We start from the raw sequence: 23,132 nt of genomic DNA, 5'->3' as shown, positions 1-23,132 counted from the left end.
GCCGGGAGAATCGAAGCAAGGGTTTTCATAAATGAAAAGAGGACAATATTTTTCTTAAGGAAACCCTCAAATGAGCACGCATCTTATGAAAAAAAAGCTCCTTCAAATGGAGCGCCGTTGCTGCTCAATTTCGGCACATATGAGTTGTGAGTAATTACAGTGAAAGTATCCGAATGCAATGCGACCTGGTTAGTCAAACAGAAAGCAAATGCACATGTGTAAACTGAGACATTCACCCTGGACATCAGACTGCAAAGTGCATTGTGAACCGGGGCAGTGTGGGAGCGCTCTTGGCATTAACAATTTGTTTTCTGAATCGGTAGTGGCCGTGCAGTGTGAATTTCCTCAGGTCCGCATAACGTCTCATCTGTGCGTTGTCCTGTAAGTACAATTCCCGACATTTACATTGCAATCCTCATGGGCTGATGGGGTGGGTGGGGGTGGGGGGAATAAAAGTACACGTGTTTCTCTAATACTTATACAGCGACATTTGTTCGGTCTGCTCTCTGAAGGGTCGATATGAACAGTGAACAACCACTATTACAGTTTTGAGGGACATGACTTGTTGTTCTGACACTCCAGGTACATGTGCAGAGAGTTAATAGTATTTTACATATTGCAACAATTTATGTTAAATAAAGAATTATAATTAAGTAGTTTACATAATTATTTAATTGAATCTGTCTAAAACTCCTTTATGATAATACAAGCCTTGAACAGTTGGGAAGGACTCAGGAAATTAACTTCACTAGCGCCACACAGTGGGTAAATTGAATGGCATTTCTGAACCTGGTCGAGGGGATAAAAAGCAATTGAACGCGAACTAATTCCGCTACATTTTCGAGAATTGCAAGATATATATATTTGACGTGACTTTACTTTTCATGTGTCAGTTTGCTGCATATTAGTAACTTGTTTGTTTGATTGAAATCACAATGTGTGGTGCTTTGATAATGAAATGTCTGATGTTGTACTTCATAGTCTGACTTTACCATGAAGGTACATGGGTCCTTCCACCCTTCTTCAATTACTTCAGTTGTAAAAGAGAAAACAAAAAAAAATGTAGACATAGGAAAGCTGAAATAAAAACGGAATGGTGAAAATGTTCAGTAGGTCAGGTAGCATTGTCAGAGAGGGAAACAATCTCAAGGTTGCTGAATTGATTTGAATTAAGTTGAGATGGCTGGGTATTTCAACATGTTTGTCAACTAGTTACAATTGTGTGTTGGATTGATTTTTAGAGGTAGCTTTGGTAAGGAATGTGCAGTCACTTCTAACTTTTCGTGCAACTTTCAAAAGCCAACTGATCCCATTGAAGCTAGAAGCAGAAATGTTTTTTTTTAATTGAATAGAGTTGGCTTCCATGCTTTGAATGAATTTGACTTCAAGATTACTCATACACAGTTTACATGATACACAGTATTAAGGAAAGCTGACTGACTCTACCTCTGCATTTATGTTTGAAACATGATTTGACAATAAATATGTTTAGAAAGAAGTCTTAGAAAACTCAAAAGGAGAAAAAAAAGTGGAGGCTCCATTTTGACACTGCAGTGCATTGACTGCTGTAAGATCAGGCAGATTTGGAGAAAGACTTGGTTTGGAGAACACTTGATTCGGATAGATTTCAGGTTCCCAACAGATTAGATTGACACATGAAGGATGTAGAAGCCCAACATGGAGCAATTTTAAAATCCTTGCAAAACCCATGTACAAAAAAATCTGTCATAAATTTCTTTATTGTGCTGCAGGCATCTATATGGCATATTTAGCTCTCTATGTGATAACAGGATTCACAAAACATAAATATTGCCTGCTTTTATTTTCATAAGCCATGAAAAATATATGAAAGACTAACATACTAATGTGCTTTCAATGAAATTGTAATTTTTTTGTGAAAGAGTTCAATTAATCCTGTATGTAGTCGTGTAAGTGGGTGTTTTTATTGCTTGGAACGGACTTACGTTTTGGTACAATTGAAATAAATGACTGTATGTTATTACTGGAAGAAATTGCATTGGTATTTTGCTTAAAAAATGTTTCGAATGAGCAATACTACTGCCTGCATGAGAGACCATCATTAACCAGGGTGTTTCACTACCAATTCATCTGTCTGTAGTTTTTCCCTTACTTTAGCTGTGATTTATGAGTTTATTTTAATTGTGATATGGATGCCAGTATTTCTTATGTGGGTCTGATCTTTATTTAATGTACATAGGCTTTCTTAGTCTTAGCCTGCTTGCTGTACATTTGTAAGGTTCACAAATTTATTCCTCGAGAAAAATTGCATGCCAAGACAAGAAAGACGTGTGCCATTTAATGTACACAATAAGTGCCAATGCCACAAAATGACAATAATTTCAATGATCTGCCAGCTTATCTAGAGGTTTTCTCTTATTGTCTTCAATTTTGATCTTCCTGAACTTTGTTCACCTACTTCTACCCAAATCCATAAACTATTCTGATTGATAATTTGTTTCAAATAATCTTCTTTTAAATTACACTTCTTTATCTATGCACATTTATGACGTGCCTAATGCTCCAGGTCCTTCTGAAAACTTTCGATACTCTGGTACAACCATCCGGGACTCTTTTTCAGGCAATTTCTTAACCACTCTATCAGAGGCCCTATCAATAGCAATTTTTTTTTAAATTCCATGCCTTTTCTCAGAGGAGAACTTACTTCTGTAAGAACCTATCTTTTGACTGAATATGCAATCCTTTATAGGGTATGGATGGTGCTTCCTGTTTATAATTTGACAAGAAAAATGTAGTTATAGTTCTAATTACCACCATTCTTTTTGTTTCTTATGTATCTCCATCTTTTTCTACATACATTTATTGCAGGCTCAATGACTCTAAACTTACATAGCTTACACCTTTTGCACCATGTTCTGTAGAGGCTTTAGACATTTCTTGATATATACTGGGATGAGTTTATTTTTCTTAGCTAACTTTGACGTGATTTCTTCGCTGAGTTATCTCTCCCTGCTTTAAGTCAACTAGATACTTGATTGCATCCAGCTCTTGCACTGTACTTGTTCTTTGCTCCACTACCTTAATTCAAAATCACGAATCTTTATATATAACGGGCTATATTCTACAAAATCTACAAGCTGCTGCTGGCACAGTCCATTCTTACCTATTTTCTCCCATATTGTTCATTGATAAGTCATTCCGTTAGTTTGTCTCAATACGGCTGCAGCATTTGCAACACTTGAGCATTCACCTCTTACACAACGTTGTCCAAGGTCTCAAAGTCTCCTTTGCTGGAAGAGGTAGAAATATATGCATATCTTTCCCAATATTTTTAACAATACTTTTAGCTTGTTCCAATTCTGTTCCATCCACACTATTCAAGAATAGAAGGTTGGCTGACTGGCAGGAGGCAAAGAGTGGAAATAAAAGGGGCCTTTTCTGATTGTTTGTCGGTAGCTAGTGGTGTTCCACAGGCTTCAGTGTTGGGACCGTTTCCTTTCACATTATATGTTAATGATTTGGATGACAGAATTGATGGCTTTGTGGCCAGATCTACAGCTGATAGGAAGATAGGTGGAGGGGCAGGTAGAGTTACGGAAGGAGAGAGTCTTGAAAGTACTTAGGTACATTAGGAGAATAGGTAAAGAAATGGCAGATGCAATACAATGTATGGTCATGCACTATGGTAGAAGGAATAAAGGTGTAGACTATTTTCTAAACAGGGAGAAAATTCAGAAATCAGAGGTGCCAAGAGACTTGGGAGTCTTTGTGCAAGATTCACTAAAGGCTAACACAGGATGAGCATTTATGTTGAGCGGACTAGAATATAAAAGCAAGTATGTAATGCTGAGTTTTTATAAGGCATTGGTCAGACTGCTGTTGTTGTACTGTGAGAAGTTTTGACCAGCTTATCTAAGAAAGGATGTGTTGGCATTGGACAGGGTCTAGCAGAGATTCATGAGAATGATCCCAGGGATGAATATGTTAATGTATGACTCTGGGCCTGTACTCACCGAATTTAGAAGTATGAAGAGCGATCTCATTGAAACCTATCAAATATTGAAAGGCCTAGATAGAGTGGACGTAAAGAGGATGTTTCCTGTCATTGGGAGAGTCTATGACCAGAGGCAACAGCCTCAGAATGAGGAAGAATTTCTTTAGCCAGTGTGGAATTCATTGTCACAGTTGACTGTGGAGATCAAGTCATTGGGTACATTTAAAGCAGAGGTAGATAGGTTCTTGATTAGTCGTCATGTCAAAGGTTATGTGGAGAAGACAGGAGAATGGGGTTGAGAGGGATAATAAATCAGCCATGATGAAATGGCAAAGCAGACTCGATGGGCCGAATGACCTACTTCTGCTCCTATGTCTTATGGTCTAATAGGAAGTGGGGTTCAGTAAAGATGGTATTCAGCTAGCCCCTAGTGCACAAATTTAGATTCAAATCCCTTAATAGAAATAAATTGTTGCCACAGTAAGTTTATCAAATGGAATGGATTCCATGGAGGTGGAATTTATGGTGGTGGTTCCAATTTAGTGTTGTAATCTAGTGGATTCTACTGGTTAGCAGTCTCCTATATGCTCCAAAAATATGAGTTATCTATAGCTGATACTCCAAAGCACTGGATTACAACCACTAATGTTGTCTCTGCAAACTCTTGCAAATCCATTGGTAGAATAAGTGGACTAATATCAATGTGTCCCAGTCCAACATCCCCAACACTGAAGTTAAAGCTATATTAGTTGACTCTGCTGGCAGACCATTTTCTTGACTGCCTGACACCAGACTCATAAAATAAGCACTTTATTCCAGCACCATAATAGCTGAAGATTATAATGGGGACAAAGGAAACAATTCTTGGATGCTCCCCGAGCCTCAGTGAAAAAATGCAACATCTTCATCAATTCACAGAGTCCTAGATCCATGATTGCTCCAAATGAAAAAGGAGCTTCCAGAATAGCACTGAGAACTTCGAGTCTCTTCATCAGAAACATGTGAAAGCCCAGTTCAAACCACAGCATGAGCATAACACTTCCTGTACTCTTGACTCATCCACGTTGTGAAACATCGCCTGTTTCACCAGTGGCAGAGGTTGTGAGTCCCATATTGACCATAAGAGTTGCATTGGAACCTGCAGAACAACAATGAAAGCAAATCGCCTTTGACCCTGAGAGGCCACCTTCAAAGAGGCTGAATAAGGTGATAATCTAATTACTGTTAGCTATTTCTGCTGATGGATAGAACACAAACTGGAGGACAAGTATTTTGGATTATTACAGGAAGAGTAAAATAACAATTAGGAAAGGGATCCAGACAGTTAGAAAATAGGTTTCATTACTATAAGCCAATGCTGAAATAGATTTCATGGTTCATATTATAAAAGAAGGAAATGTTTGATTGTGTAAAACCAAGTATTAAATGATCCAGGAGTGAGTGGAAGAATGTCGTTAGACAAGTTGGCTGGTGGAGAAAATCACTTAGGTAATTCAGAATGGCTTTGATGACCTCTTATATTGGAGTGAAAATTTGGCTTTGTGTGATTTGCACTTTTGAAAAAGTTACATATCTCCTTTATGGGAATACATTAATGGAGGGTGACTTTAAATAGGGAGGATATTTGTCAGTGAAAGAATGAATGTAAAGATAAACATGGATTTTGATGTTACCGCTTGCAAAGATGGTATTTGTCACCTGTTGTTATATATGTATGTGCAAACAGGTAAATATTGCAGATCTGTCTTGCACTGGGTTTGAAAGATCAATCGTAAAAACTTTCTATTATTTTAAACTGCCGCAACAGTGAGAATGGCCCATGTTCTCTGTTGTCTGGAGTTCATCCTGAGCCAGTGATAAATCAATTTGACAGTTAGGTTACAATGACAGGTACATACAAAGGGATTTTGAAATGTAGTTCCCAGAGTTTATATTGGATGGAATTAAGATGTCTGGAGTATGTTCTAATGATATTGGAATTCCTTTTCTGTGTCGATACAAATTTTATGTCACATGCCGGTGATAATAAACCTAATTCTGATTCTGATATAATCAAGTACTGTGGATACCTTCTAAAGGAATTCCTGACCTTAATAATTTGTTTGGCATTATATGGCAACAGCAGTTATGAAAGGAATTGCTGGCAGGGAATAAGAAATAAACAAGCACTGAAATTACATAGAAAGTTATGAAACCTCTTTTTACTGGGTGTCTATAGAGACACAGCTCATTAGCCCTTCACTGACAGCCACTGGACTTAGCAGTGAGAAAACCATCTTTCTTAAACTCCGTATGTCTAGGGTTGGTATGACTTGGATCCCACAAAGACAGGGAAGTTGGGATGTTTCAACCACCCAAACCCCAATATGGGTGAACACTGTGTAAATACTGACCCCATGCAATTAGCCATCAGCAAGAAATAACAGATGGTACACTGCATACAATTTTAAAGAAAGTATATTTACAAATTTTAGCTTTATCGGACAGTTGGTAGGCAAAATAAAAGGAAAAAAAGGGCCCATTACAGTTAACCCAGTCCAAATGTGCACAGAATCTTGAATTTGTCTTTAACTCACGTGTTGGACCCACGGTCTGTGTGAAAGCACACATCATCTTCTGAATGCAGCTTGAAATCCATCTCAAATGAACGGGTTCCCCCATGTGAGTATTGGTCCTTCCTCCTTGAAGCTATTCATCTTCACAAAGCACCTTGTGCAACAGGGACGGCATCCTCAGCCATCTTCCCTCCTGTCTTCTCCCAGCTCCAGCCAAAAAGACTGCAACCTTTCCCCAGTGTTCATCACAAAACCTCTCCACCCAGATTTCTCTAGAACCTTCTCCCAGTTCCACCATCCTGATTGGCTGAGCCAACATTCCTGAGCTGAACATAACAAACCCTTACCTTTAACGGTAACCCAAACACTACCAGCAGCACACACTGCTTCTACAGAAAGCCATTAAATGAACTACCCTACAACATTGGCAGTAGGATCTTAACCAGGACATAACAGGTAGTTATTTAGGTAAGTGAAGAAAAACTCATCAAAAGGTCATTGTAACATTTTTCATAACCTGAGCAGGCACATTGTTGATGTACATCTGTACAGACTATCTTATACAAAGTTTTATGGTTTGGTGCAAGGCCTAACCTTGACAGATATTCAGCACCGAGGTTTCCTTTTAGCACAGCCACATTCTTTGCTCAAAAATGAAGGTTTCAATATGTGGTGTGTTTAAGTCCAAGGCTCAAAGCTATGCATCTAATTTGATATCCAATGTGTATGAAGGATGAGGCTCCACGTTGCTAGTTGTAGTTAATAAAGTTGGAACCAGTACGTTCTCCTTCTCTGAATTGCTGAGCAATCCTTTGATTTAGCCACAGCACTTCTCTATTTCTTTTATTTAAATGTCATTTAGCAGTATGTTGAAGCTTTATATATCTGTATGCCTTCTCTTCCTTACATTTCACAGCCTTACTTATTAATTGCCATTAGCATACTTAGTCTTGCTGGGCCAAGGGCCTGTTACTCTGCTGTACTCTTTTATGTTTGATGCACTTAAACTTAATGCTACATGTTGTGTATTTTTCTATTTCAGTAATTTTTAAGTAATATTGTAAATATATTGTTTGAAAGCATTCTTGTTTGTTTAAATAACTCATTAAGAGTAATAATGTAGAAGTACGTGAAAGGCATGCGCCATCATGCCACCATGTCATACATCAGCCCCTTGCTTAAAGTAAAAACAAAACTAAGAATTGCATTCCTGGCTCATGTTTTCTTTCAATTTGTTTCATGTTTTGGAGATACAGAACATAACAAGAATGACGAGGAAGTTTTAAAATGACGCAAGACGACCTGCCTGCTGAAGTTATATTGAGAATATCAAGTAAACAAAAATGTGCAGTGAGATGATAGAGTATTTTTTAAAAAGCGAAGCGTGCTTTCTTCGAGAAAGGCGATGGTCAAGTTTAAAAAAGATGGGAAACAGATGAATTCATGGTGCATCATCAGTGAATACTGGGTGATACTAGTCATAAATTTAAAGAAAGCAGAAATGGCTGGCTACATCGGAAAGATAGATGTGTTTGCTACAAAATTCAAAAGGGCGAAGAATGCAGGACTGAAGGTTCTGTATTTAAATGCATGTGGCATTCAGAATAAGATGAATGAACTCGTGGTGCAACTACAGATTGTTTGGTATGATGTTGTGGGCCTCACTGAGTCGTAGCTGAAAGAAGGCCATAGTTGAGAGCTTACCATCAAAGGATGTACTTTGTATCAAAAGACCGGCAGGAAGGCATAAGCAGTAGTGTGGCTCTGTTGGTAAGAGATGAAATTATGACTTTAGAAAGAGGCAACATAGGGTCAATGAATGTCAAATCTTTGTGACTAGAGTTAAGAAACTGGAAGGGTAAAAAAAAAATTGTGGGAATCACAAATAGGCCTCCAAATAGAAGCTAAGATGTGGGTTTGAGATTGCAAAGGGAGCTGGAAAAGGCATATCATAAGGCTATTGATACAATTGCAATGGAGGATTTCAATATGCAAGGGGATTTGGAAGATCAAGTTGATGTCGGATCGCAGGAGAGGGAATTTATTGAATGCCTATGAGATGGCTTTTCAGACCAGCTTGTGCTTGAGCCTGCTTTGGGAAAGACTATTTCAGATTGGGTGTTGTGTAATGACCCAGACCTTATTCAGGAGCTTAATGTAAAGGAACCAGTAGGAGGCAGTGATCATAATATGATTGAATTTATACTGCAATTTGAGAGGGAGAAGCATAAGTCACATATATCAGTATTGCAATAGAATAAAGGGAATTACAGAGGCATAGACAGAAGCTTGTCCAAGTGGATTGGAGGAGGATACTGGTGGGGATGATGGCAGAGCAGAGATGGCTGAGGTTTCTGGGAATAGTTCTCACAAGGTTCAGTATAGATATGTTCTCAAATGGAAGGGGTTGGCAACTGTGGCTGACAAGGGAAGTGAAGAACTGCATGTAAGCCAAGGGGAGGTCATATAAGGTTGCAATGTTGGGAAGTTGGATGAAGGGGAAGCTTTTAAAATCCAACAAAAGGTGACTAAAGAAGCTATAAGAAGGGAAAAGATGAAATATGAAGGCAAACTAGCCAATAATATCAAGCAGGATGCCAAAAGTTTTTTCAGTTACATAAAGAATAAAAGGGACATTGAACTACTGTAAAATGATGCTGGTGAGGTAGTAATGGGGTCAAAGAAATGGCAGATGAACTGAATGGATACTTTGCATCAGTCTTTACTGTGGAAGACACTAACAGTGTGCCAGAGGTCAGGGAGCAGGAGTGAGTGCCATTGCTATTACAAAGGAAAAAGTCCAAATGCTCATTCTTTGGGGCACTCCGTTTTTGTGGAACAAACGTCAGAGATGTAGAGGGACTTAGGAGTCCTCATGCAAGACTCCTAGAAGGTTAATTTACATGTTGAGTCTGTGGTAAAGAAGGCAAATGCAGTGCTGGAATTTATTTCAAGGGGTATAGAATATAAAAGCAAGGAGATAATGCTGAGGCTATATAAGACACTAGTCAGGCTGCCCTTGGAATATTATCAACAGTCTTGGGCCCCATATCTCATAAAGGATGTATTGTCATTGGAGAAAGTCCAGAGAACTTTCACGAGGTTGATTCTGGGAATGAAGGAGTTAACATATGAGGAGTGTTTAGCAGCTTTGGGCCTGTACTTACTGGAATTTAGAAGATTGCAGGGGGATCTTATTGAAACCTACCGAATGTTGGAAGGACTAGATAGGGTGGATGTGGAGAGGATGTTTCCTCTGGAGGGGATATTCAGAACTAGAGGGCACAACCTCATAATTGAGGGGTGACCTTTTAAAACAGAGGTAAGGAGAATTTTTTTTCAGCCAGAGAGCAGTGAATCTGCCTCAAACTGTGGGTATATTTAAAGCAGAAGATGGTAGTTTCCTGATCGGTCAGGGCATCAAAGGACATGGCGAGAAGGCAGGTGTATGGAGTTGAGTGGGATCCGGGATCAGACATGATGGAATGGCAGAGCAGACTCGATGAGCTGAATGGTCTAATTCTGTTCTTGTGTCTTATGGTCTTAGTCCAAAGTTTTCATCACCATAGATACAAACGGCTTTATCTCTAAAATAGGCTTCTTTTTGGAGTAGCATCTGCACTCTGGCGGAAAGCTGTAGGCCAGGTGTTGCAAGGCTGCCCAGGCAGTCAGTGTATCCTGGATGACATCATCATTACCAGTAAGGATGACAAGGAACATCTCCAAAAATCTCAGAGGAGTGTTAAAAAGATTAGAAGATTATGGGCTCAGAGCCCAATGCAACAAGTGTGAATTCTCTATACCAAGCATTAGTTATTGTGGTCACACCATTGATGCAGAAGATTTACACAAGTTTGCTGAGAAAATTCAAGCAGTGATGGATGCCCCAAGGCCAAAGGACGTGTCACAGTTACGGTCCATTTTAGGATTTGCAAATTATAATAATAGGTTTCTACCAAACCTGGCTGCTGTGCTCCACCAGGCCTTAAACTCATTACTGCAGATTGGAAATGAATGGCAATGAACAAAGTAGTGTGAAGTGGTTTTCTAAAAGGTAACGGAAATGGTGACATCAAACACTGTACTCACACATTATGATCCACATTATCCTGTGATGCCTTGCCTTATGATATAGGTGCAGTCATGCCACATGCTATGAGTAACAGAAGTGAACACCTTATAGCTTTTGCATCACGTTCCCTTAACACTACAGAGGAAAATTACAGATTGACGGAGAGGCCTTGAGTCTGGTTGGGGTGTGAAGTTTCTCAAACAGTATTTTTATGGTAGAGAGTTTCATCAACCACTAGTGCCCACTTTCAATCCACAGAAGAGTCGTCCACTAACAGCAGCAGCACAAATGTAGAGATGGGCTCTGTTTCTTGAGAATACAATTACAAGATCAATTTCAAGAGGACAACTATATGGAACTGCTGATGAAACATCTTTGAATAAGGAGAAGAAAGGTGGCTACCATTGTCTGAACCACTTCCTGCAGTCATTGAGATAACCCGTAGAACCACCACGGAGGAAGCCCTAGAACCGGAGATTGTTTCACTGCTACAAGTCTCACCTGCCAAGTAGAGTGATCGCACTTGTCAGGCCAGACATTATCCCACAAGAGTAAAACACCCTCCACAAATGTGAAATGTCTACATAGCAGTTGTTTTATATAGCATATTGTGTATATAGGTTGAGATATATTCCATATTGAGTTATATTATATTATATTATAATATATTATAGTTAAGAAGGGAAGAGTATTTTGTATTTAATATTTCAAGAATATTTGAGTAATATTGTAAATATATTGTTTGATTATGTTTTCTTCATTTAAATAATTCATTATGGGTTATATGTAAAAATACATGAATAGCGTACATCATCATGCCACACATCATACGTGCAAGCCTCGCTTAATGTCAAAACAAAACTAAAGACACATAATCCTGGCCCCGTGTCTTCTTCCAATTAGTTTTATGTATTCTGCTTTTTATTGTTTCAAAGTGATGAATATTCGTGATCCAGTAAATTCCAACTCTCTCCATGTTTTGTAAAAGAAATTATTACTGCCATTTCTTTGAAGCAAGAAGCATATTTCTTGACATTTTAATTTTCAAAGTACCATTTTTTATGCTTTTCCTAACTTATCTGCTGCTGACTACCCATTTAATTAGGTGTCTATTTAAGGTGCAACTGAGGTCTTAAATAAGTTCTCATCCCCATCAAGACACTTTTTTAACATTATTTAACCCAATAAGCCAAAAGGCAGGCAATCAAGGGTGGAAATATGATTTGGCTAGTACGAAGAGATGGTTCAAAGATGAGAAGGAATAGCAACTCATTGTACATTTATAGGATTTTAAGAAGAAAGAGTGCAGTTAACCAGAAGCAGAAAGGCCAGCCATGACAATTGTTAAAAGATCAGAAAAGAACAGTAATGAAGGATGATCTGCTGGAAAGATCAACAAAATAAAGCTATATGTTTTGAACAGATAAATGGTGAAGGGGATGACATACTGTTGCTAGTGTGATTAGTCACTCAAAGTGTCAAAATGAGCAAAAGAGAAAACATGTTGCAAATTTCTGAGTTGAAAAAGAACAGTAAATTGGTAAAAGAAGTGGATTTCAATTAAGCTGAGTTAAGCTGGGAAAGAATAAACTTTGAACATGGAGAAATGGCAGGATTTTTAAAGTGTTTTCGAGATAATTATTTTAACATGCAGCAAACGAACATAAAATTGTTGGCAGTTGTAGACACTTGGGTGCTTTGTGGTGGACATGGACATGGACATCGTGGGTTGAATCAGGGGCCTTTTTTTGTGTGTAATGACTCTCCAAGTCCATAACTATGATGCTTGGGAATTGCCGGAGCTTCAATAAAATGCAGGAACCTCTACCTTGGTAGTAGCAAGTTGTGGAAAACAAGGTAGATGAAGCTGGTGTAAAAATAAAATGCCAATTTTGACATCAGACTTCTGACTGACATTGATCAGCTTGGACAGTTAATTCTACTTCTCTCTCCACTGAAGCTGCCTGTCTTGCTCCTTAACCACATTTTTTTGTATTAAAATCAATATAGCAAGCTACTGTGATATTTTCCTCTGTGTTTGAAGGTAAATCCATCAGCATAGTTGGAAGTACTTTAGAGAGAGCTGCTGTAGGTCCAGAGCAAATATTTTCTCGCAAAGAAATGAACAGAGCTCCGAAATCTAGAACATTTTGTAAGATGAGAGCATATAGAGCGGGATACTGCAAGAAGCTTAGCCAAGTAAAGAAAGAGTCCAACCTAAAACAAAAATAATGAAGACAAAAAAATGTAATATGAGAAGTATTGGCCAATAAAATCAAAGCATATTCAGAAGCAGAAAATTCTAATACAGAAGAGCATACCAGCCAGCACCTGTGGAACTTGTCTCCAACCCTATGATGCTTCAATCTGATAAGGAGTAACTGACCCAAATCATAGGCAGTTTCTCTTTCCACAATTGTGCTTGACGAAATTAATCTTTTTGGCATTTTCTATTGTTGTTTCAAATTTCCAACATCTGCAACTTTGTTAAATTTTTGAGGAATTTCCAAAGACGCTTTGTCAAAATAGAAAGAGCAAGAGGACTACTAACAGAAGAGTTGTCTGTAATTAGGAGGTGTTTGGAGGAGATATGGTACAGAATCAATACTCTGCAACTGTTTTTACAAAATAGGGACATGTCACAGATATTGTAAATAAGGAGGTACAGTATTGTGAAATATTGAATGACATAAACACAGTGAGGGAGGAAATATCAAGAGGTTTGGCATCGTTGAAAGCAAAGAGATTAGTAGGACCAGATTTAAAGTACCCTTAATAGGAGCAATAGAGGAAATACTGGTGGCTATGACCATCATTTTCCAGTCCTTTATGGTGAAGGCATTGTGCCATAGCACTGAGTAACTGCTAACATGCTGCCATCATTCAAACAAAAATAGCTGGGGATAGACTGAGATTAAAGATTAAAGATTAAAGATAAAAGATTAGCTTTATTTGTCACATTCACATCAAAACATATCGTGAATACATCATTTGCATCAATGACTAACACAGTCCAAAGCTGTTCTGGGGACCGTTTGCAAGTGTCACCATGCTTCCAGCATCAACAAAGCATGCCCAGCACACAGTACCTCTATAGGGGCTATACGATCTGTGCTCAGGACTTTTCCTTTGTTTGTTAAGGTATAGACTTAAGTGTAAGAACACCATGCCAGAACTGAGTAAAATATCCATTAGATCACATGTGCATATCTCTGATCATCCTGTTACCTGAAAGATGCGATAATATTAGAAAGGCTAAAGATGAAATTTACGAGGATATTGTGAGGCTGAAAAGTATTAAACATCAGGATAAAATGGTTGGTTTTCGCTGGAAGAAAATCAGCCAAAGGAAACTTTAATAAGGTTATAGGAAGTTATGAAAGATCCATATGAAGTGGTCTTGAAGATCAATGGTATTGTGATCAAGAACAAGGTGGCAATAGAGTTAAGGTAATTGGCAGAAGGATGAGAGAGGAATTGACGAAAATCTTTGCACGCAAAGAGCAGGAGGTTCTGAAATTCATTGCCTAAAAAGATGACAGTGGCAGAAGCATTCATTGAAATTGAAAAGAAAGCTACTGAGATACATACAATGTGGCACTACATATAGATCATGATCTGGGAAGTGTACTTACACTAAATTGCTCCACTTTTACCAAGCATGAACACAATAGACTATCTTTCTATACTTTAAATATGGTGACTCCTCAATATTCCATGATGCCCCACATTTTGATCCTTGCCCATAAGGATTTGCTCTTCTTACAGTGGGAAAAGGTTAAGTGAAGATTTATAAAACTCTTCAAACTCATGAGGGAACAAATGAAAAAAAAGATGTGAGCAATGAAAATCTGAAGTGAAAACAGAAACATATATCCTACATCTCCAATGGAGGTAAGGATAGACTGATTAGTTTCCAGTGGGCAAAGCATTGCTAATGTGATAATAATAATTATCACTTGTTGATAAAAAAAAATTGATGGACATAAGAATTTTTGTTATTTGAAGTGAGTTATAATGATCAGTATTCACTGCCAGAAAAGATGATGGAAAAATAGTGAAAGAGCATTGGATGAATACCTGACAAGACCTTGCAGGACAGCAAGTTAGAGCATGGATCTAGGACTAATAGTGAGATCTGAGGAGAAAATTTGCTCAACTGCAATGGCCAAATGACATGTTTCTGTGATTCTTAAGTGTGAAATTCTTTAAGACATCTTAAGCCTAAAAATACTATTAAGACCCAGATGAAGGATTGATATTTCCTTAGTGTTGTTCCATACTCAAGCTCTTCTGGCCCACTTTGTCCTCACTGACTATGATGCCTGTCTATTCTGATCCCATTTGTCTGCTTTTGGCCCCTGTCCCCTACACATTCCCTAACCTACTGCCTGTCCAAATGCCTTTTAAATATTATAATTATATCTCCCTCCACAATCTCCTGAGCCAATTCATTCCAGATTTCATCACGTTTTCTACTAAAAACATAATCCTCAGATCTCCTTTAAGTTTTACCTGTTTAAACCTGTGCCCCAAGTTCTAGACTTCCCTGCCCTGGGACAAAACACTTTGACTATTCTGTCACAAAACTGACTATCCTATCAATGACCTGCATGTTATATAAACATCTATAAGGTCACTCTTCAATGTTCTATGTTACAGTGAGATTTGGAATTGACTTAATGGGTAAAAAGTGTCACAACAAGAGACAGAGACATAAAACATATCTCCCATCTACTATTATGGGGAACGTAAGATCACTGGCAAATAAAATAGAGCAATACTCACAAGGACACAGAATGAATCTTGGGAATTCAGTGTTATGTGTTTAACCAAGACATGGTTACATGAGCAAATCCCGGATTCCGACGCAACTGTGAATGGGTTTTCAAAGATACGAGCAGACAGAGTTAATTGACAGTGTCGTAAGAGGAATGGAGGTGGGTTTGCTGTCCTTGTGAACAATAGATGGTGTAATCCCAGTCACACTTGTGTCTGTTTTATCTACCGTGCAAGTTCAACCACGCCATCTTGCTGGTTGTCTACATTCCGCCTTCCTGACGCAGTCCCAATGCTGCGTGTAATGTCATACACACTACCATCGTGAGACTCCAGCCTCAACACTCCAATGTGTTCATTACAGTATCGGGAGACTTCAACCATGTTCCTCTCTCGACAACCCTACCCACATTTGATCAGTTTGTCAAGTGTCATACAAAAGGAAATAAAACCCTGGACCTGACCTCTTCTATGCAAATGTTAGAGATACCTACAGCTACACAGATGTTGACAATTTTCCTCCTGTTCACACTCCTCTCAGCACACCAGTCCAGGTGCTGAGGCACCCAATGCTCCCTCATCACCAACGCCTCCCCTCCTCCCTCCACGCCCTGCAGTTCAAAACATGGATGAACAACACAGGCTTCCACTATCTACATCTCCTCCTTGCTCTGCACCTATCACATACCTCCACATACCAACTGTCATCGTCCCAATCTTCACCTCCCACAATCCCACCTTCCACTAACTCCCCAGTCATCATGGACTCCCCTTCACTACTGAGCAGGTGAGAAGGGCTCTGGGGAAACTCAGACATGGCAAAGCATTGGGATCAAACCACAAAGTAGTGTGAACCCCAAGGTCCTGAAGGAATGTGCTGAGCAGCTGCGTGGAGTTCACTGCTGAGGAGAGAGAAGGGCTCTGGGGAATTGCCTACCTGTAGTTTGCCTACCAGGAGCACATTGGAGTTGACGATGCTGTCATCTGCCTGCTGAACAGAACCTACCCCCATCTGGATAAGCAGGGTAGCACTCTGAGGATTATGTTTTTTGATTTCTCAATTGTGTTCAATAGCATAAAGTCCTCGTTGCTATGGGAAAAGCTTCGTTAAGTGCAGGTTGGGACTTCCATTGTATCCTGGACGATGGACTTCCTTTCTGGCAGACCACAGCTTGTGCAGCTTCTGAGCTGTGCATCAGACATGGCTATAAGCAGCACCGGGGCCCCACAGGTGATGGTATTGGCTCCCTTGCTGTTTACCCTGTGTTCCTCAGACTTTAGATACAACACTGAGTTATGTTATCTGCAGAAATTCTCTGATGACTCAGCAATTGTTAGGTGCCTAAAGGGAGGACAGGAGGATGAATACAGGGCCCTAGTGAAGGACTTTGTCAAATGGTGCAAGCTAATCATCTGCACCTCACTATCAGTAAGACAAAGGATATGGTGATGGACTTTAGGATCACTAAGCCTGCACTGCTCCCTCTTACTATTGATGTTGAAGATATGGAGGTAGTGAGGATCTACAAGTACCTGGGGATGCACCTGGATGACAGACTTGGATTGAGCACCAACACAGAGGCTGTGTACAAGAAGGGCCAGTCACCTCTACTTCCTGTGGTGTCTGAGCTCCTTTGGAATATGCAGGCATTTCTTTCATATGTTCAACTAGTCTGTTATCGCCAGTACAATCTCCTATGCGGTGGTTGGGAAAATGACATTGATATAGGTGATGCCTGCAGGCTCAATAAACTGATTAGGAAGGTTGGCTCTGTTAGGAGTCAAACTGGACACACTGGAGACTGTGGTAGAACAAAGGACCTGATGGAAAATCCTGGCAATTCTGGACAATGTTTCTCACCCTCTGCATGCCACGTTGGCTGAACAGAAGAGCACTTTTAGTAAAAGTCTAAGGCAACTGCGCTGCTCCAAAGAGCGCTGTATGAGGTCATTCTTACCTTCAGCCATTAGGTTCTATAATAAGTCAAGCAATTGGCAGGGAAGTGATGACCCCATCCTGTTAGACTCTCTGAGGCAACTTATTTTTCATTCTTTCTTTCTTCTCTTCTATTATTTGTATATCTGTGCACTTGCAATACTACTGTGACACTGTAATTTCCTTTGGGATCAATAAAGTATCTGTCTATCCATTATTGTCACATGTACCCTGACATAGTGAAAATCTTGTATTGCACCCTGTTTATATAGATCTAGTCATTACATAGCGCTTTGAGATAGAACAAGATAAACAATAAAAATATAGAAAAAAGCATAACAGCCTCAGAGAAAGTGAAGTGCAGGTAAGCAGGCAGTTGAAGATCATAACAAAATAGATTGCGAAATCAAGAGTCAATCTAATTGTACAATGGAATCATTCAATACTCTTATAACAGGGGAGTATCCTTGAACCTGGGGGCACATGCTTTCAAGATTTTGTATCTTCTGCCCAAAACAAGAGGAAAGAAGAGAAATGAGACTTCTTCGAGTCAATGGACTGTGTTCAAAGACTCTGAATGAATACATCGTGGTGTACAGATGTTATTAAAAGTCGTAGATGAGTCTGTCCCCACAAAATCATTCAGGGTCTTTCCCAACCAGAAGTCCTAGATGAACCATGAGATTTGCAATCCACCAGATCAGAGGCATTCAAGTCTTGATGACCAAGAAAGTTACAAGGGTCCATGTACGATTTCTGGAAAGTCATCTCACAGATGAAGTGACAATTCCAGACTAAACAAAGGATGCTAGATGGTTGTGGCAGTGTTTGAATACCTCTTATAAAGTTAAGTCAAGCCACATAGGTGACAGCAGGGCTTCGCTTCCAGATGATCTCAATGCTCATTGACTGTAAAAAACATTGAGGAAACATCACAAAATCCCACAGGATGTGATAATCCTAAGATTTCAGTGTCTGAAATCATGATAAACATTTGGCCCAGACTGGGTACCTGGCTAAGTACTAAAGACCTGTGCTGATCAACTGACTGGACTGTTACTGAGATCTTTAACCTCTCTCTTTAGCAGTTTGAGGTATCCATCTCCTTCAAGCAGGCTTCAATTAAACCAGTGCCTAAGAAGAACGTGGTGACCTGTCTCAATGACAATCATTCAGTGGCAATTACATCCACAGTGATGAAGTGTTTTGAGAGGTTGGTGATGAAACATATCAACATCTGCCTGAGAAACAAATTGGATCTGCTCCAATTTGCCAACCAGAGCAACAGGTCCACAGCAGATACCATCTGATTGGCTCTTCACTCAACCCTGGAACATCTTTGACAACAAAGATGCATACATCACGATGCTCTTTATTGACTACAGCTCAGCATTCAATACCATCATCCCTCAAAATTAATAAACTCCAAGACTTTGACCTCAATACCTCCTTGTGCAATTGGATTTTTGTCCAATTCCAACCCTCCAGTTCAGGCAAAATCCTAGTGAATCTCTTCTGCTCTCTCTCTCTATTGCTACCACTTCCTTCCTGTAGTGTGGCAACAAAAACTATATACAATACTCCAGTACAGTCTGAATAATATTTCGTACAGCTATCACATGAAGTCATAATTCCCAAATTTTCCTGCTCCATTCTAACCTTTAAAAGCCTCTCGTCAATGTGGAATCTTCCATGAAAGCCCAGAGAACTTTACAGCCAGAGAAATACTTTTTTGCATATGAGCACAGTTATAAAGTTAGAAGTCTATCATTCAACTTGCATAAAACTTACAGCAAAAGGATGATGATGATGATTGCTGGTTCTTCGCTTGTGAAGATTAGTAGAGTAGGACGTTTCTTCCCACCTGTGTAGCGTAGGTTTATAGTGAGGATTGGTGTGCACAGGCTGATTCCACTCTGTAGGCTGGGGGACGTACACCAGTTGCACAGTGAGCTGCTGTGACTGCGGCAACCGCAAGGCTGTAGGTTGAGTATTGGAGTTTTTCTTCTCCTAAACAGACTGCCTGGTAAGGCTAACGAGTCCCATCTACCTGGGTTTGGAATCAGAGTTGTCCAGGCGATCACTGCACCTGGAAAAGAGAGGCTATGGGTGACGCTTCAACTTCCTTTAGTGAGCAAGTCGTCCAGCCCAGGACTCACCCATCCCCACAGCAATAGGACAAAACAACAACTAACACTGGACTACAAAGACTTTGCTTCCTGAATACTTTAGGGTGTATCTTATAGACTTTGGGCTGCTGATCATGAAAACCACAATGAAGTTTCCCTATCGCACAACAATTTTTTGAAGTTGCCTAGAATTGTTATTTCGATTCATAACTCAAGTCAAAATAATTGCTGCCAAGATTAAGGAAGACATTTTCATTGGTCCACAATTCAAACAGGTCATCAATGATAGGCAATTCGAAGAACTTATAGTGGGACTAGAGAAAATTACTTGGAAGGCATTCAAAAATGTTGAAAACTTTCTTGGCGACTGCGGAGCACCAAGCTACATGTAGCTAGCTGGTTGACAACGTGTTTCAGGCATACAAATCCATGAAGTGCAAATGTCGCTGAAGATTCATTTTCTGCATTCCCAGTTCCATTTCCCTACAAATTTTGGCGCTGTCACTTATGAGTATGGTGAAAGTTTTTACCAGGACATTGCAGAAATGGAGAAGCTGTATCAGGGCTACTGAAATCCAACAATGCTGACTAATTATTGTTGGACATTTAAGTGTGAAGCCTCAGACACTGAGTACATAGGAAAATCATCAACAAAACATTTTTAGCTTACTTTTGCAAACCATAAGCACCGTTATGCAATTAAACACAGTATATTCAGTAAAATTAATTTCTTGTTTCTCCAAATTCCTATGCGATGCAAGTAGTCTGAAATTATGTTTGTGTTCAGCTTCAATCAGTCTATCAAGAACAAAAAAATTTCTGAGGAAGCAACATGTTTGAAAAAATTTGTTGCCCAGTGTTTCACAATACTGAATACACAATACTGAAAGAAAGGTCACCATGGATAATTTGCCTACCTTTTATTAAAATTGAACTTGGAATCTTTAATATCCACTCAAGGGCACAAAGGTTGCACAGCAGTTAGTGTAACACCTTAAAGCCCCGATCAGAAGATCAGCGTTCAATTCCTAACGCTGTCTGCAAGGAGCTTGCACATTCTCCCCAAGCCCATGTAGGTTACCTCCTGGTGATCTGGTTTTCCTCTACATTCCAAAGATTTGTAGGATGTGAAGATGCTATGTTTTTGCCAGAAGCAAGGTGATAATTGTGGGCTGCTCCCAGCACATCTTCAGACTGTGTTGGTCATTGATGCAAATGACACATTTCGCTGTATGTTTCAATGTTTTGATGTAGATATGACAAATAAAGCTTATCTTGAATCTTTAGTAAGCAAGGAGCTTCAGTTTTATAACTTATGCATTAACAGCATTTTCAACAATACTGTACTGTATCCCTTGAGTCTGCAGTCAAGCCTCTCAAGTCAGACTCAGATCCACAACCTTGTGTCTCAGAGGCAAGAAGTCTACCTACTGAGCTGCAGCCAATCCATTACTGCTACCATGCATATTTAATTTTTTTGAAAAAGATATTCTGCTCAGCATGCAACAAATTACTGGAAAAGACATAAGGCACAAAACAAGCGTTAATGTAGTTTCCTTTTCATTAACATGCTATTATAATACACACGAGGCAAACAGCAGTTCCCTTATTTGATGGTGGAAAAGGTGCTTCAAAAACCTGAAAGGACAATGCAGCACACAGACAACACTTTAAGGTGAATTCTGAGAGCACTTGATAATCATAAGTGCCATAACATTTGTTATTATCTGCATTTGCGGTTGCTGATTTGATTTTTTTTAAATCTCTGTTAGTGGCCTCCCCCAGACCCCTGGGTCCCAGCTCCCATACGTCCCTGTTTATTTTGTTATGCATGTCACGCCCAAGAGAGTGAGTGGCTGTAAATTTCCCAAACTGCATGCCGTGTGTAAGCTCCTGAAGGCATCAGCTTGTAATGGAAATGCTGAAGCGTAGCTCCAATGTTTACTGCACAGTATCAGAGATGATTAGGACGGTGGTCATCATGTAGGCATTAAAAACTGCTGGCTGGACAAAAATAAACAGAAAATTAGTTGGGAAAAGATATCTGCACTGCAAAAATCTTGACTAAAATGAAGTGTGGGAAGATCTGCATGTGGCATGACACAAGTGCAAATAAATCACGTCAAGGAGCTGAGGTGCAGAGGTCAACATTAAAGTGGCCGTGCACCTTATAAAGAAAATTTGAAATGGCTTCTAATATATTTCTTATTCGGTGGCTTTCTGCTGGGTGCTGATTCAATGCAGTAATTAATATATTGATCAGGCTCAGAGGGAAATATTTGAGCATCACTCCCTCAATTTTTAATACAATTTAAAGCTGCTGTCTATTTAGTGTGACATGGCGCGAGTTATAAATAAGGTTACGCTTGGTCTGGATGCATGACATCACTCAGTGCAACCCATTTTCGCGGAATATAGATCCAAAACTGAGCTGTCGAAGATACCAGCATCATATTGCGTTATTTACATTGTGGCAACCTTATGCAGAATTTGATTTGAAATGATGTTCTGAGCACTATTTTGTACAGAGCTGCACATGAAAAGAGATATTGTTTTGGTTACTAAAATGTGCATATATGTCAGACCATGAGAAATTTAAGATGCTTTAAAGATCAGTTCTAAAGGTACACACACATGTTGTGTGCACATACAGACACATGGAAACACAAGAGATAATATGAACAATCAGAAAGGTGCCCCAGGAAATACAAACAGTATAGTTAGTGGTAGTTTACGTCCAGTTATAGGCTAATGAAAGCTGGAATAGAATGATAAGCATTTTAATTTTCTTGTGGTCAGATCGGTAATGGATACATCAGTGATGATTTTAAGCCGGTTTGCACTGAGTGATGTCATGCACCCAGGCCAAGTGTAAACTTATTTATAACCCACGCCATGTCACACTCAATAGCAAGCTTTAAAATGACTAAGTAATTAAATGCTTTGTGGATCACCATTCGTTCTGCAATAACGCAGTAGGATGTCTTAGAAATCCCAGAAAATGTGGAAAAAATGTGCTGCAGCACGCATTACACCAGCTAAAGTAAATAAATGCTGGCAGGATGTTAAGTGTCCAGAGCTGTTCTGTGGCTCAAAAGCCATAAATAATACAAAAAAAAACAGTTTGAGCACTTCTATTAAGGCTACATGGAACTGCTCAGCCCTCTTTAGCAGGTCACCACAGTGGTGTTTAACCCACTGGCTGAACAAAAATTCTAAGTTTATAATCCTTCTAAAATGTGGAGTTCAATTCTGTATGTTACTTCTTCTTCTTCTTCATGTGCCTTGTACGTTACACGCTTGGGTGTCCACATCGAACGATCCCTCGCAGAGTCAATGATATCTCACACACAGGTCTGTTAGTTCTTTCATAGTGTCGATATATATTCTTCTTTGCCTTCCTCTTCCACATTTCCCAGGCATACGGCCTTGTAATGTAAGGCATTCTATTTCTCCTTTTCTGATGACATGGCCCAGGAATTTAAGTTTCCTCTCATTTAATGTTCTCATTAAAGATCTTTTTGTATGGGCACATTGGAGTACTGTCTCATTAGTTACCCTATCTCTATATGATATTTTCAGCATTCTTCTAAGAAACAAGATTTCTGTTGCTTCTATGTTTCTTTGGAGTTCTGGTGTTATAATCCATGTTTCGGAAGCATACAGCAAGATTGACCAGATGTAACAT

At 39.4% G+C, this 23,132-nt stretch overlaps 1 long non-coding RNA gene across 1 annotated transcript in view; it reads left to right on the top strand.

The window, feature by feature from the left end:
- The first annotated feature begins 368 nt into the window (after window positions 1-368).
- The window catches only part of LOC134353326 (uncharacterized), a 133,444-nt gene continuing 110,680 nt past the window's right edge, over window positions 369-23,132 (top strand). The window contains exon 1 of the long non-coding RNA XR_010019581.1: window positions 369-381. This is a non-coding gene — a long non-coding RNA (uncharacterized LOC134353326). The remainder of the gene's footprint in view (window positions 382-23,132) is intronic.

This window comes from Mobula hypostoma, chromosome 10, assembly GCF_963921235.1.
Source record: "Mobula hypostoma chromosome 10, sMobHyp1.1, whole genome shotgun sequence".
Lineage (NCBI taxonomy): Eukaryota > Metazoa > Chordata > Chondrichthyes > Myliobatiformes > Myliobatidae > Mobula > Mobula hypostoma.
Note: the sequence above shows the minus strand (reverse complement) of the source record. Positions and strands in the feature narration are given on the sequence as shown.